This window comes from Homalodisca vitripennis, unplaced genomic scaffold (assembly GCF_021130785.1).
Source record: "Homalodisca vitripennis isolate AUS2020 unplaced genomic scaffold, UT_GWSS_2.1 ScUCBcl_4161;HRSCAF=10170, whole genome shotgun sequence".
Taxonomy (NCBI): domain Eukaryota; kingdom Metazoa; phylum Arthropoda; class Insecta; order Hemiptera; family Cicadellidae; genus Homalodisca; species Homalodisca vitripennis.
Window position 1 is genome coordinate 1 of NW_025780268.1, and position 17776 is coordinate 17776.

Genomic DNA, 17776 nt, shown 5'->3' on the forward strand with positions numbered 1-17776 from the left:
TTTGACCGCTATCGGGCCTGAAACAGAATTTTTCACGTAAACATTACAAGAATTTCGGACATAATCGTGTTTTACAGTCTAACTAAGGGAGGTACAGCAAAATATTAATGAACCTTTTTTGTAGATCACATTATACACTAAAGATCAGGATCCTATCTTTTAGATAGGGCATTAGAGTACAACTTTTGTGGAGTGTAAACTGTGAATTTCAATGTTGATACTAAGATATCTTAATGATCAAATTTATTCTGAGCGTTTTCATAGATTCCAAGCTGATCTCTGAACGTTCAAGCAATGTTGTTTCTAAAGCTAGAAGAAACTTGTATTTTGTTATATGGCTCACTCATATTTTTCAATGACAATAGTTCTTACCTGAAACTGTGTAGAGCAAAGCTATCTTGAATATGCCTTAGTAGAGTTAGTAATATATGTTGCAATATTGATCTCATGCTGAGAATATTCCCTCTATGGATGGTCGGAAAGTTTTCAGAACTGGTTGTAGCAGATGTGCACAAAGATCTTTAATTTCCTTTTCCTTCAGCATATCCTACTGTGCTTGATTTGTTTTATAGAATTTGATCATTATAGAACATTAATTATAATCATGAAGATTTTAATACTGTAATTGTTCTGATATCTAAAACGAAACATTTTTAGCACCAATAATTTATCAATTCTTTACCAATAGATTACTTTTACCATATGAAATAGCCCCCTAAAAGGAAGGGAATCCCTTGTGTGGATGGAGTTGTGCCAATGGAAACCAGTTGCCATTGAATAATAATTGGTTATACAGACTCAAAACTCTGTTGTTTGCTAGAACGTATCATTTTTGGAAAGTTGAAAACTATAACAGTTCTATAATATTTTATTTAATACTGTAGCTAATTTCATCCAAACTTTGTAGAATGAGCAAGAAAATGAGGAGGACAAAGAAAGCGTTCAATCAGAAGAAATTGAGCCAAAGTTGAAGTATTCAAGGATTGCCAATGACCTTCTCAATATCCTGTATAAAGAATGCAGCGAGCTGTATTGCTGTTCATCCAAAAGTAAGTTGTTGTAAATAGACTAAGTAATAAGCAACAAAATTTCAAATATTCATGGAATAATTTTATTCAATTTCAAAATGTATTTTCGTGTTAGCCTACATATAACTCTGTAATAGTAGAGTGGGGATTTAAGGTCAAATGTTATTATCAAGAAAAATAGATTCAAGATACATTTTTAATCCTAAAGGGTAAAGCATATCACGCGTTAGTAGTAAATCTAAGCACGTGAGGTCAAAAGAAAGTACTTTATTAATTTTTAATTTAAAGTGTAACATGTTAAGGAACAAATCCTAGAGATTAAGAAATCTATTGTGTTAGTTTTGGACATGTATTTCAAAAAAAGCAACTAAGAATATGAAACATTCAATTATCGTGCTGTATTAACCACATTAAAAAACTGTATATTGTTCTCCATTTGGTCTCTGGTTGATTAAAATGTGGGGAAAAACAGTTATCTGTGTTATGTTCAGCCATGACATGGGGGAACATGTAGTACTGACGATGTGAACAGGTCTCAAAAATTGTCTCTGTTTGGGTATCTGGCAGAAATACACATACTTCCATCTATGTTATGTTCAGCCATGATATGGGGGGAACATGTAGTAGTGACGGATGTGAACAGGTCTCAAAAATTGTCTCTGTTTGTGGGTATCTGGCAGCAGAAATACACATACTTTCCATCTATGTTATGTTCAGCCATGATATGGGGGAACATGTAGTAGTGATGATGTGAAACAGGTCTCAAAAATTGTCTCTGTTTTGGGTATCTGGCAGAAATACACATACTTCCATCTATGTTATGTTCAGCCATGATATGGGGGAACATGTAGTACTGACAATGTGAACAGGTCTAAAAAAATTGTCTCTGTTTGGGTATCTGGCAGAAATACACCATACTTCCATCTATGTTATGTTCAGCCATTGATATGGGGGAACATGTAGTACTGACGATGTGAACAGGTCTCAAAAATTGTCTCTGTTTGGGTATCTGGCAGAAATACATCTATCTATGTTATGTTCAGACAAAATCTGGGGAACATGTTAATACTGTCAATGTAACAGGTCTCAAACATTGTTTTCTGTGTTTGTTTATCTGGCACAAAATACACATGGTTCTTGATTACTGGAAGTAATGATCCTATTGTAGTTGTTCATTTTACATTTTATCTCAAAAGAAATTTTTAAGTTATGTAGTAATGATTGAAATTATAATATGGAGAAGTATAAAGTGTGTAGCTTACTATTAAATACTTTCTTGTAATCATTTCATAGCAACATCCTGGTAGTCCGAACTGTTAAGTCAGAATACTTAATTACTCCAAACACCTTTTATTGAGACCAATACATTTACAAATTTTGAAGGGCTCAGTGAAAAATATTTATTAATTCAAGTTGGTAATCAATAAAGTACAATAGATCAAAATTAAATGGGCTTAATGTATATTTTAAAATATTTCTCTTGTTTTATTAAGCAGATTCATGTATTATAAGTGATTGAATAGTAAATATAAATAATAAAAAAATGTATGCACAAATTATATTAACAATATCAGTAGTCTATTACTATTGTAGTTATACTTGTACCTTGTCATAGTTCTTATCTGTTTTAAAAGCATAATTTGGATTAAAATTTGTTACTAGTTTAATTTGCATTGGCACCCATTTTGGATGGATATACATGCTGGATCATCAAGGCAATAGCGTTCGCCACAAGGACATGTCCACGGGGTACAAACGCCCACACAGTGTCTGTGAACCAGATCAGTGTTTGATGTCAATGGTGACTTCATAGCCAGCTGCTCTGATGATGGCAAGGTACACGATATAAGATAGTCACCTTTAATAACTAAAATGTTCAATAAGTTACCCGTATCAAGTCATGTAGATGTAGGAACTGTTAGGGCTATGATACATAGCTGACTAGTAAAAAATCATTTTTGTTAGTCAGGAAGAGTTGCTTTTACACAACAGTAAATGTAAAGATTTTATATCATTACTTAGGTCTATTTTACCCTTGCTGACCGTCTTTAATATGAAATATGAAACTCTTACCTTTTTAATTTACTTTGAAAGTTCAAAAGACACCATTTTGTTAATATGAAAGCAAATCACACCATTATTTTTTTAGTTTTCCTCTTATGTATTAGTACCTATGTGTGAAGTTTGGTGTTTGTAGCTTTATTAGGGTCTAGAAGTATTATTTTTTGTAATAAAAATAGAAAATGGCATCTAGTGACAAAATTACACATTTTTCAATCTATGTTTATAGGACATTTTTTTGTTTTTAATTATGGAGTACTATCAGCCACAGAAGTTTGTAACAATCTTTTTTGTGAACACTGTATATATATATACTATATATATATATATATATATATATATGAATTTTCTTCATGCAAAAAATAAAAAACCAAATATTGGTAAATTCTTTATAAATAGTGTACTTCTTCAGATGTAACATTGAATATTGTATAATTATTTACTAAATTAAATTATTTAAACTAACTAGAAATATAAGCAAGAAAAAAGAACTGAAATAGAATAATAAACAGTGGAAAATACCTCACAGCTGATGTTTCTTCAGAAATACCAAAGAGTAAAAACACCTTAATTTTAAAATTAATGAATGTTCAAACCTAAAGGAAATTTTGATTTTAAAAACAAGTTGATGATCAGTTTTGCTCCTTCTCAAATTAAATCTATTTATATTTTCATTGGTATGCAATGCAACATTATTGATGCCTTTTAATTTATAACATAAAACTAGCTGTTTCCCGCGGCTTCGCACGTGTCTCTTAAGCTTTGCCCGTATATTTCTTTGCCTTCAAATAGTGTTTGGCTATTTAATATACGTAACTGTGTCGTAATTGCAGTTTATAAAGTGCAGGCGCTTTGATAACTTTTATATCTTGCAGTACAGCCTGGTGGTGAGTTACATCAATGGGCATTGCATATAATCCTTCTACAAAGAAAAATACAAATAAATACAAATTTTCGTAGTGATCGGTCCAATAGTTTCTGAGTCTATAAAGGGACAAAACACACAAACATTCATTTTTATATATTACTAGCGGGCCCGGCGCGCTTTGACTGCGGCATTTCTATAATTTTTTGCAAAAGTTGCCCGCGGCTTCGCACGCAATTTTCCGTTGAAAACAGTACACTATATTCACTTATTCTTTTTCTATCACATTCTAAACATTGCTGAGATAATTGATAGTCGTTCCATCGTGAGCCTCTTGGGCGTATTATGAAGGTATGTACCATATTCCTGCCTCTATGTAGCTGTTACCCACGGCTTCGCACGCAAATCTTAAGAACCGAAGTCCTTATATTACTTAGTAAATTTTTTTTTTTACTATAATAAATTTTAGATTAAATTAGTTATATCTCCGATGCCACGATTGAGCTTGCTTTGTTGTCTCGATCGAGAGAATATGTACACACGGAGTTTTGAGAACCATACTTCTGTCAAAAAAAACAACTAAGGTTGATTTTATAACATTCTTTATATTTGTAGCCAACGTAAGATAGTAATTATGATATCTGCATTACTCTTCTGATCAAGCATGAGCATGGTTTATATTAAATTAAATATTGCAGTTAAAGGTGAATTTTTACGTCAAATTTGAATTGTATTATCTGGATAGTAAAGGTCTATGTTTAACAGTGATTGCAGAAAACAGTTTAAACAAAATTTGTCGTTTCTCTTAAGCTTACTCTATGCTTTAAAACTATAAGTGTAATATTATGTTTACAAAGAACAGCTGATTAAAAAATTTGAAAAGACGTTAAGAAATGCATTGCGTTTGCTGCAATGCATTTCTTATGGGTATTTCTGTAACCAGTGGGGCGGAATCCTGAATCGGGAAAGGGATGGGGCATAGCTTATAAACCTTCTCCGTGGAAAAAAATACATATACGTACAAATTTTTCATCATGATCGGTCCAATAGTTCACGATTCCATAAAGGACAAACATTCATTTTTATATATATAGACTAGCTTACTCTTGCGCGCGTTGCTACGCCACCAACTAAAATAAATTTGAAGGAAATATTCAATAAATTTGAAGGAAATATTCAATACACACATATACAATTCATTTTGAGTCACCTTATTGATTTTGTTCATTCCGAAAAAATTGTGACATTGCAGCGTTTCGATTAAATTTGATATTTATTGAAGGGCTGTGGGATACACAATATTTCTTGTTTTTCCATCTGGTGCGTAAACAAAATTAAATCAGAATTAATCCTTCATAAACTATTTAATTGTACTTACATTTTAAATAATTTGACAGCTCTATATTTTATAATATACAAAGAACAAGCTGATTAAAAAATTTGAAAAAGACGTTAACATATGTTTGCTGCAATGCATTTCTTATGGGTAGGTATTTCTGTAAACCAGTGGGGCGGAATCCTGAATCGGGAAAGGGATAAACATCAATGGGGCATAGCATATAAAACCTTCTCCGTGGAAAAATACATATACGTACAAATTTTCATCATGATCGGGTCCAATAGTTCAACGATTCCATAAAGGGACAAACATACAAAACATTCATTTTTTATATATATAGATTATTGATCATTGGTGCAATCTGAATTTAAAATTAGGCAATGACGACTTCTATGCAACCTTGCATTACACTACTGATCAAGCACTTTTACAATAAAAATTTTCTAAATTTTAAATGAAAACAAATGTTTCTGCCTCTTTGATGAACTTCAGCTGAAAGTATTAACAGCTGTTAAGTATCAGTTCGCTTTGTATTATGTGTCGTAGTGCAGTCTGTCGGATCCAATATAAAACACTTTAACATCAACAACGATTTATAATTTAAAAAATTATAATTAAATAAACTATTTAAATTGGACCAAATTTACTCTAGTGTGTATGCCTATGTTACTTCCAGGAACGTGTAGAATCACTGTACAAAATTTCAAGATGTTTCGTGCATTGGTTCCAGAGTTATAAACGGAACACATACAAACAAAAACATTCAGATTTATATATATAGATTAAAAGGCATAATCCAGGGAACATAATCTGTACAAACAAAATTGAAAACTGTTGTAATTAATTCATTTTTTATAAATATTTACACTATATTTAATGTTTACACCTGAAGAAGTAGGCTGAGACGGTACGGAAATTTTATAAAGAGTTTACCAATATTTTTTAATAGTTTTGCATAAAGAGTATATATTATAGTGGCTACATAAGACATTTCTCTACCAATGTTTATATGACATTTTTTATTTAAAATTAAGTGTACTTCCACTTACAGAATTTTGTAAAAACTCTTTGTGAACCACTCTGTATATTTATATATTACCAAGGCTTAAAATGTGTAACAGGTTTTTATTTAAAAACATTATTTTGGTTTTTAGATTTATTTAGTTATGATTTAAATCTATTTATAATAGTTTTAGTCTTAAACCACATTAATACTCAGTATACAAGAGGAATAAAGCCTGTTTTAATGGTATCTATTTAAAATATTGGTTAGTCATTGTCTTGTATGTGTTTGGGAAATATTTTTATCTTAAAGAAATATAAAAAGGTTTCACCTAGAATTGTTGAAAACTTATCTGTATCTTATAATATGAACATTGATTTTTTAAATCTCATCAGCATATTATTTCATGTAATAAGCTAGTGCTATTTTTCTCTTTAATTTATTAAACTGTGATCAAACATGTAAAATATCTTCTTATCGTAGTTTTAGTTTCAACATGTATCTGCTATTTTGTACAATATATGATTGTATGCGATTAAAAAGTATTGTACATACATCAATTACATTGAACTCTTAGAAGACACCAAAGAATGGTTCCATAATGGTTAGGACAAAATGGTTCCACGATAAATACTGTATGTGTGTTAAATAAGCCAGTAATTTATATTAAATATTCACTCATTGATCTCTCCACAATGTATTTTCTCTCAACTGTGTCTTAAAGTAGGAAGAAAGAAAGTTTGTGCGTCAGTTTGTAGTTTTACAACTTAACAAATAATACACTATTAAATTTTGTTGTCTCTTAAACTAGGTTTTAATACATGGATTCTATACTTCGGAATACAACCATACAATGACATTGGGGAGGCTGGTGAAGTGTGTTGCAATTGATCCAAACTACGCAAAATCTGGACGTAGGTTTTATCACTGGTAAGTTAAACTAAATAAAGCATAACTAAAGCCTTATCAACTCATCAGTAATAACCAACCAAATAACACTCTTCTTATAATTTCTCAAATTAACCTATCTACTAGTTTAACCCTCCCAGTGGCAACTACTTTTTCTCCAAGTGGCGGGACTTTTTCTCACATTTTTGTATTGTATCAATATATACATATTTTTAGCTCTAAAAATTATATAATTATGACATGTTATATATCAAATTAAACTGCACAAAACACACAATGTATCAATGTTAAAATAGTTTACTTACCTTAGTTTAGTTGAAAAGTAGATGAGTTGAAAAACCAAAATATTTTTTTGAAAATTTTTATTTTTATTTTTGGCTTCAATTATGAAATTAAAGCAATTAAGCAATCAATAGCAAAATAAAACTATTCATGATAGCAGTTTTGTTCTAAATTTAATTTCAATTTGAAAAACACACAGTTTGGAATGAACTAAAAAAAAAAATACACTAACACTAATTTCATAAAAACAACTATGCACACCAGTATTTTTGACATTTTAGTCTGTATCTGAGGCATCTTCTTTCCTCCTCTTTCTTCCAGGCCTTAGAGGCCTCCAATAATGTTCCAAGTAAGGAAAGCACTCTCTGTGAACTCCACAATTGCAGGCTGGACACCAAAAAGTGGCTTTTACCTCTTTTTTTGTGGGTCCACATAAAGCACATTAGTCTTTTTTTCTTTTTTGTTCTTTTTTTTAAGCCTCAGCTTTAAGCTATGACGGCTTCATTGAACACTGGCTATTTTATGTTTATTCCTGATGGGCCCTCCCCGGGATTTGAACCCGTAATCTCTCAGTTAGAGAGCCGAGACTATATCCATTAGTCTACCGAGGAGGACAACACATAGTCTTTCTTTGCATCCAGCCGCGACTGTTCTATTACCGCGACTGGCCAAGGGCGTTTAAAATCGGCATACAGTAAACAAAACGTATAGCCAGTACAATAAAATACTATATGAAATTAAACTTTGGAATCTGTTCTTTCTATCCATACCACTTCAGCGCGGATACGTCGCGGAATGTTTTTATAAACCGCTTCCAACACAAAAAAGGCTTACGTAAATAGACGCTGGCAGCGTGTCTTTGCCACTGGTAATAGAAAATAAATAGACGCTGCAGTGTCTTTCACCACTCGGAGGGTTAATGGGGGATTGCTAATTAAAAAATGAATGAATTATTGTAGTAATGAAAGTCATTACCATAATAATGAGATAAGTGTTTAATTGCATAACAGGTCTTAAAATTAAATAGTATAGGAGTTATTAAATTATAATCCTATTGGTTTTACTTATCTTATCTTTAATTAAATGAATGACAGCTTGTTTGTTCTAATAGCTATAATATTCTTGTAGACAATATGAGGCAGACGGAAAAAATTCCTCAGGCAATTTGATTAAAATCTCTTCTTACAGTTGGCAGCACTGCATGTTTTTTTTAGCTTTTGTTCCTTAGTTGAAGTTTTGGTGGTTTTTTTGAATTCATATGACTGGCAGTCAGATGGTCATAGGGAAAAAAAACATCACCATTTTCTCACAATTTTTTCAAGAAGCTACTATCTTTAATAGACTTGTTCAATTATTTCTCTGAACATGTTTACTCACAGTTATCTTTGGTCATTTAAATAACAACAACTTTGAATCATTACAAATTCAAAACATGTTCAAATGACTGTGCTTGCCCAAATTGTTTTTAAACACGATTTGTTTTGAACCGTTGTCTCCTGCAGTGAGAAAGGTAGGGTGTACATTCCAATTGTGAAGGTTATCTTCAATATTATTAGATGATGTTCACAGAAACGCTCATACCACTTGCACTATGACTTTTTATTGCTATATTGTCAACTCATGCTCTCCTGCGCAGTTTAGTGGGGTATAGGTACTTTAGAATTACTCCATACAGTTAAACTCCTGTGTGTGACAAGTGAGTGGGGGTCTACCAATCTTCTCTTTTTTGGCTCTTTTTGCAACCAGAACTATTAATTCTGTGCTACTTTTTACTATCTTCTCCTTGTAGACTTGTTTTTTCACAGAAAAGTCAGTAAATTATTATATTTAGATTTGTTTTAAAATTATTTCCCATTCCACATTTCTAGAAATAAAGTTTTTTGTTTTTGATATATTCAATCCATTTAAAAGTATAGAATTGTGTTGTAGGATTCTTCAAAGAATTTTGACTTAACCCTTTCACTGCTAATATCTGGTTTCCCAGGCATTGGTAAATCATACATAAAATTATATTGTAAACATTTGAACAAATATATTACAAGTCATATTAGACAATATTTAAAGTGAGCATCATGTTTTGAATTTAATACTTTATAAGATCGTTCTTTTATAAACAGAAATACAGTGAATCCAATGCTAAGGATGTTACAAAAAACAATGAATAAGAAGTTTCAGGATATTGTGACTACCAGTGCTGTGATACAGCTTTATACACTATCCCTTCATAATGTTTCATGCTAGCAAAAAAAATTAAAAAATGTAAATTTTCTTATTTTTTATAAGTAAAAGATTAAACACCTAAAGTAAATGTCAAAATAAAACATATAAACAATTTAAAAATTAACCCTTTAGTGCCAAGAATCATTAGCGCCAGTCAAGACATTAGCTATTGTCCAAATTGCAGGAGTCACTGACATTGAAGATATGAATTTGTTTTAGTACGTGCTCCTACTTTATTTTTCAGTATTCTGACTAACACAGAATCCAAAGGTTTGAGTCGAAAGTTTGAGTGGGTTGTGTCCCTGCCTCTTGACTGGTTTAACTGGATTTTGCCAAGTGCACTTTTGTGATGTACTTTTTGTTTTTATTGGGTTACTACAAAAATCCAATTAAATTCAATCTTTATTAGCACGAAACATTTCATATTAGTTAGAATGTAGCTTAAAATGGGTAGGTACTTCATTTCAAAAAGAAAACTGTAAAAAAAACTGTCATCCAGAAACTATTTTACATTGTAATATGTTTGATATAATAATACAATTTATTGCAAGTAGATAACAACTTATATTTAATGTAATAGTATAAAGGGGTGACTTATTATACATTTAATTTACACAAGTAAGGGATTCCTCTATGATGAGTTAAATTACCTTTTCAAAGTAGCAATTAACAAGTTAATTTGCTTGTTATAGAGTTTCCTTTTATTGAATTTTAAGGAACATTATCTTTAATCAAAAAATACCATTAAGCTTCTTTACTGCCTGGTTATGTAATTCTTTGACAAGCCAAGTTGAACTCTTACTGGTTACCAGGTAGAATCTGTAATTGACAGTGTGAGTGACATTCATTATTAGTCTCTTGTCTTACTGAACGACTCTATCTCATGTTTTCCATCACAAATATTCTCATTTGTTTTATTTTTCAACACCTAGGACTGGATTTTCTATCCAATGGCTGTATGAATAGATTCTTGACCTCCTAATTCTATTAATCTAATGATGTGTGTGTTTGTGTAGGAGATGAAAGGTTAGTTTTACACGAAAGAACATTTCTGTCACGGATCAAGTCTACAGTACTGTTTGACATGAGTGTGGAGGGAGGGGTCCAGAACATTCGATGGAACGAGGCAGGTCAGCACATCGCCTGGGCAACTCAGCTAGGTGTCAGAGTCTATGACATCCACAACAAGTGCTCCCTTGGTCTCATTAAGTGGACCAAGTCAACTAAGTAAGTAGTTATATAAAGAATATATAACTATATATAGCATTCTAGTTGTCTGTTCACTTTGAGCTGCAGAGTCAGTGTGGGAAGCAGGGATGCCAGTTCACTTAGTCACTTTTTCTAGACACTTTTATTTCTGTCTACAAAAAGTGAACAAGTTAACAATGTCTACTATTTATCAATGTATGAGTACTGTATTATGTGTTATAGTAAAAGATTTAGCATGACTGCAGTGCTAGGGTTAAATTGAAAAAGGTATAAGATTCAAACTGTGCAAAACTTTTAGTTTGATTAAGACGTGTTAAAAAAAAATCAGAAAATATATATCATGTTTCAAAATGGCGGCCATAAAAAATTATCAAACAATAATAACCCAAAAATAGGAAATGTTAATAAGGATAGTCAAACACGGGTTACTTTTAGATAAGGGTTTTGGACACCAAATTTATTTATCTATGACAGAGCATAACTGAATAGTAATGATTTTACTTAGTGGCATTCCTCACTTAAAATACACTAATCGAGTTATTAATATTGTTTATCAGCTGATTATTGTATTTAACAAATGAGAGATTACTGTTGAGAGTTCATTGTTGTCACTTTGAACACTTGCCACAAAATTTGTATGGATGCATTACTTATTATTTTGCAACATTAATCTTTAAATTTTGTTTCATGTGTTTATGACATATGGTAAACCAACAAGATAGACTTAAAACTTTTTATGACATTCCTTATTTAATTTGATCTGACAAATCAAATGGTGTAGTTTGATAAAGTAGTTTATGGATACCCTGTGTATAATATTAGGTGACAAGATGGCGGGTGTGGTTGTTCAGTCAGCAATGATGGTATGTTGTTACAGTTTCCAGAACGAGAAAGCACGCTGCAACCTCTGCTGGAAGGACACCAACACTTTACTAGTGGGATGGTTGGACTCTGTGAGGATACTGAACGTGCGAAAACGCAGCCCTGCGGAGATGGCTCTCACACCGGACTGGCCTCAGTACCTTGTGGAGAACAGTTCAGTAAAACCTCACACCCATAGTTTGTTACCACATGAATGTACTTGTTAACATACAGCTGTCATTAACTAAAGTCCTATTAAGCCCTTAACCATCACAAGCCCAAGCACGCAGGGGTACTCTAGTGCCTGGCTTAACTGCTTATTAAGGCCCTCAGCACAGAGTAGCAGTTTACATTTCAGCAGTTTTATATATTTATTAAACATGTGTTTATTTTTTATTTAGTACAGATCGTTATCAACAATTAAAGACTTTTGGATCAACTGGAAAACATTTTAAAATAGTACTAAATGTTAATAAAACAATATTTTTCCAATACGGTTTATTTTACGGACAAGGCCTTTCGAAACCAAAGGTTTCATCATCAGGCGATTCATAGCTGGGAAAGGGTTAATACTTTCTTTTTGAGACTTGTGTGAGATTGGTATAGGAGTATAATCAGAGCAGTGCCCTCACATATCGTTCAGCACTAACATCATGTAAATAGAGACCTTTAAAAATGTGATTTGGGACAAGATTGTTTATGTGACTAACTAGCCCTTTCACATATAATCTGGTGCACAATTGGCATGTATCCAGAGAACCACCTTTCTGTTCTTTCAATCATATACTGTTTGATATAGAAATGACACGGCCACGTATGATAGTGAATAGAGTTCCACAACTTGCTAACTGAATGCTGTACTGTGAAGCCCTAGCGGCAAGCTTGGAACATCAGGAATTGGCTGTTCTCAACACAGACAGCCTTTAACAAAGGCCCTTCAAAATATCCAGTGACCAAACTAAGTGTGCTTGATGGAAGTGTCAGCTCAAGGCTTTATCAACTAGAACGAGAAGCCTCTTTAACAAAGCCAAAAGGCTAGATCAGTGGGCTGAATACATAATTGCTCTGACTAGTTAAAGAATTACTCCATGAGTCTAAACAGAAAACATGGAAGGACTTCTGCATTAGGATAGAATCGACCTCCAGTGCCCTTAAATCCTATTGGTCTATTTAGGAGTGCTGATGGTTCCTTTCCGGAAGGATACATACACACTATTAGCCTTCTCTTGGTGACCTATTTCTCTATTTTTCTTGGGTTCCACCCCTTCTATGGATACTGAGGTAGTCTCTCCCGTTGAAGATCTAATGCCTTGATATACTTATTGGAACAACTGCAAAGCTACGAAGTTGTTCATTCCAGGTAAAGTGCGCTGGGCAGTGAATTTCTTTAAACCATTCTAGTCTCCAGGGGAGTTGGGGGTCTTTCCAATCCTTTTCCAACAGGGGCTTGATTTGGTTTTATCCTTGCTGAGTATCTTTAGGTCAAGCTTTGCTCTGGGACACATACCCGTATATTGGAAGTGGCAATTTTCATCCTCCGCCCTGTGGGTGAGCCTAAACCATATTATCTCTTAAATTTAACATCTTTTCTATTGAAAACTATAGAAAATTTTGAAAATAGGTATATTGGAGTTAAGTTCTTCTTAACTCTCCTTTTTATTCTGAAAAGTATGTCTATCAATCTGGAAAATCACAATTCAGGCCCTCAGTAGCTTTATTTCCAGTATTGAGAGATCATTCATTGATGATCACAAATTAGCTCTCTGTGTATTGCTGAATACAGAGGATGCTTCTGATAACACCTCTGTCAACTCAAAATGGTCTTGTACATACTGTTTTAATAAAACAATAATTGGCCGTAAAAAAGACCTTTGAACGCATTAACTTTTAATGCACACGTCTTGTCATCAATACTAAACTTGTATAGTACATTTGACACTACATTTGTATTACAGCTGTTCTGATATAGTTTTAACATTTAATACTTTTTTTATTACTTATTTCCTCATTTTTTCCATTACTTTGCCCTTTGTGTTCATGTATCCATGACATGCTTATCATTTGAAAATGATTTGAACCAATCTGGTATTAGCAGCCTTTATAAGTTACCTTTTTCAAATTATATCTATTGCTAGACATGAACTTTGCATAGATTTTGATACTGATATTTCTCCTAATCTGAATTAAAACTTATCTGTCTTGAGTTTTTCTTCAGAAACCAATTGAACAAAAACAAAAATGTATTAACTGGCACATCAACGTAGTGTTTAAATATGAACTTTGTTTGCAGTACTATCTTTCCAAACGGACTTCCTGATTTGCGGCATTGGACCACTTCACGAGCACTTGGTAGTCCTAGGTTACTGGAAGAATGAGGAGGGACCCCAGCGGCCTCAGCTGCATGTGCTGGAACCACGACTGGGGGACTATGGCAGTATCTGCACCGACAACCTCAGTCTGCGAGGCTACCATCAATACACGGCCTGTGACTACTACTTGGGTACATTGTCTACAGTATCTTATTATTCTATAATAATTTGTTTTTTTTTATATGAAAAATACATGTAACTCTATAAAATATGAGTATAAAAAGGTCATTCATTCAGTATTAGTATAGATACTAGCTTAATTTCTTTGTTGGTCTGTGAAACATATTATTGGGTACAACAAATTCTTATATTAATAATGACAGTTATAGTAGTAGTTTATGGATCAAAAGCTCCATATAGAATACATATACAAAGAACTTTGTACTTTTTATTCTAGAGTATCAAATATTAAAGACAATGTAAAAATGGTTGAAAAATATTGAAATACACACACATCTCAGTTTACAGTAAAGAGAATTAACAGTGAGTTTGCTTTTGTTCAAAGTTATTTCAAATTTTGCATTAAAAAGGAAAATGTTGCAGACAAAATGAGAATATTTTAAATGTATCGAAGTTTGTTATGTCAGACAAAAATAAAAATTGAATTGGGCTATATAAAATAAACAACATAATTAGGTAATATTACAAGTAAATTTACTTTGATTCAGAAACACAAATATAAAAACTAGAGAATTAAAAGGGAAAAAACTAATATAACGTATTATTTTTATTACAGAATGTATAATAGAGGAAAATTGTTATCTAATTGTGAGCCCCAAGGACATAGTCGCTGCAAGCCCGTATGATGCAGATGATAGGATAGATTGGCTCATTGAACATTTGTAAGTATTATTCTTTTCAAATTATTAGTATTTAAAATATTGCACATGTCACAAAACAAGTCATTTTATATTTTTTCCAATGTTCTCTATATGAAAATTATAATAAAAATATTCCAGCCACAAAATCAGAAGAAACTGTTCTTAATTAAGGATTTTAAACAGCAAATTTTGCTACTTTTCTCATATTAATTAGCTACGGTTTTTAACTGATAATTGAAATCTTGCTCTAGTTTTAAATAATAAACTGGTTTTAAATATTTATTTTACATTATTCAACTGGACATATTTGATAAGAAAAGGTTGTTATAAAATGAAAGTTCACATTTAACATGATCAGCTTGTTGCAAACATCATTGTTGTAACATTGATATCGGCTGCCTTAAGACTTTTTCAGTCTGTCAGATATATTTGTGACTCTCTGGAGTCTGGTTCCTTGTGTAAGTTCTAGCGTAGCCTAATTTCTTCTTAATTCCAAAACATTTAGTTCACTATATGTATTCTTAGAGAAAGACTAAATCTGTTTATATTGCAATATTTCTCATTTTATTAATGTTTTCACAATTTTATGTTAACCAACGTGAAAAGACCAACCAATGTTCAAGACGTGTAAAAATTTGGGGGTAAAAAATTATTTTAGGTGATAACTTTAAGTTCAGCTATAGGAAAATGCTTTTATGACAAATGAAGAAATCAATTAGACAAGAGGCAATCTGTATAGTGTTGATAAAAGTTATTCTGGTAAGTGAGAACCAGACTAGTGTTATAATTGTGTTTCTCAGTGTAAATGATGATATCCTCCCCATCTTGATTTGATTGAGAACAGTTTAGCTTTCTGAGTGAACAATCTTTCATAAAAAAGTTAATGGGTGTTGAATAAGCAACATAGTGTGCTGGTTGTTAAAATAAATTTTATGTAATTTTTAAAATAATTTTGAAGGTGGTAATTTATTTATTTGTGTTTAAAATGATTTATGGTTTTTCAGTAAGTTTGAGGATGCAATGGAAGCGGTGACAAGTAGTGAGAAAGACTTGCAAAGGCACACTAAACTGAGCGTTGGGCAGTCGTACCTTGATCACTTGCTCTTCCTCGAACAGTACCAGGAAGCTGCTAAACTTTGTCATGATATTCTAGGTGTGTATTAGAGGTAAAATCCTTTCTAAAATTAAAAATAGATTGGGAATCTAGCAAATTAATGATTAAAATATTTGTAAAGTATTTCCTTATAAAATACTAAAACAGTGTATCTTACACACAAGTTTCTTTAAATAGGGGCATGTGAAAAATATGGAACTTTCAGAACCTGGCTGTGCTGTCCATCTTAATTTTAACCATGTAGAAATAATTTTAAACTTAAAACACTTTATGACCTTATTTTAAGTCATAAAATTATACAAGATGTAAAACACTTTTTAATTTTTCCAATATTGTTATTGTACATATACAATAGCTATGGTGGAAAGGTTTAATTCAATGTGAATATTGAGTTAAGCTCCATTTCACATTCAGCTTAATGCAATGTTTGAAATCTGACACACTGTGTCAGCCAAATGGAAGGTTAAATGAACTATATTCTCATTATTATTGTTTATTCAGAAAAACATTAAAACTTGTTCGTACTCACTTCATCATTTACTTACTCAAAAGCATACAGAAACTTAACATCATTTGGTTGGGTATTTAATCATATTTTTCAAACAAGACTTCTGTCACAATTCTTTGACTCAAAATTAGGGTGAACATGTAATTAAAGTTTACTACCGTTGACCTAAGACTCTGTTGGGTTGTTTTATTACAGCCAGTTCAGTGTTGGAATTACTGATGACAATAGCAGAAAATTACGCAATTAAGGAATTGTACTAATAATATGTAAGTTTGATCTTTGTATTATGTTAATGGATTTGAATAAAAAGAACTTTAGCTCTATTCACTAATAAATACATACAAACAATACTGACTGACATTGATGTGGCTCAGGTGGTGAAAGTTTTGAAATGAGAGGTCTAGCAATTCTTATCTTCAAACAAACCTGTTACAAATATGAAGGTTGCCGTTCTCTTCATAATTATGACATTTACTCCACTTTCCAAGATTAAATTGAGTCAAACCTCTGTATCAACTGAAATAAAAGTTAATCTTGTACAAGGTGTTTCAAAATAAATATCAAGGTTATAAGGCATTATAATATTTAATACGTTTGACTCACAATAGAATATTATAAGTTATTGAACAAATGATCACAATGGCTTCTGAAGTTATTTCATTATAAGCTATTTGATTCACTTAGTATACGTCTATTTGATAGTTGGGTTTTTCCCATACATACCTTGATCAGTGTTTCTGAAGTATCTAATTTGTAAAACATCTGCTTCAATTCTGTTTCTGTTTAAGTGGAGTTGGTCAAAATTAGTGGAGGAAAATAAAAATGATCCTTTCTGAAGCTCTAAAAGTGAAAGTTATATGGTAGCGAATTGCAGAGGTCATATGAAACAAGCCATGTCTTGTGGCCATTGTTTTGTTTCCATTCACCATTATTAGTTTATTGGTTATTAGTAGCATTTGGATATAAATCTTTTTTTTTAATAAGCTCTGGTTTGTAAACTATGTATGTTCTATTAATGTTATCAGTATTTTTTAACCAAAAACCCAAATTTGCAAGTAGTTATGAAAAATTGCTCAGTTAAGTGATCTGTAAAAAATGTACAACTAATTATTGGATATTAAACGAATAAAAACTGTAAATAAATAAATTATAACTTAACCTTCTGACTGATAATAAAAAACTCCCAA

At 31.9% G+C, this 17776-nt stretch overlaps 1 pseudogene; it reads left to right on the forward strand.

Moving 5' to 3' along the window:
- The first annotated feature begins 907 nt into the window (after positions 1-907).
- Positions 908-17776, forward strand: part of LOC124372831 — a 37903-nt pseudogene continuing 21034 nt past the window's right edge.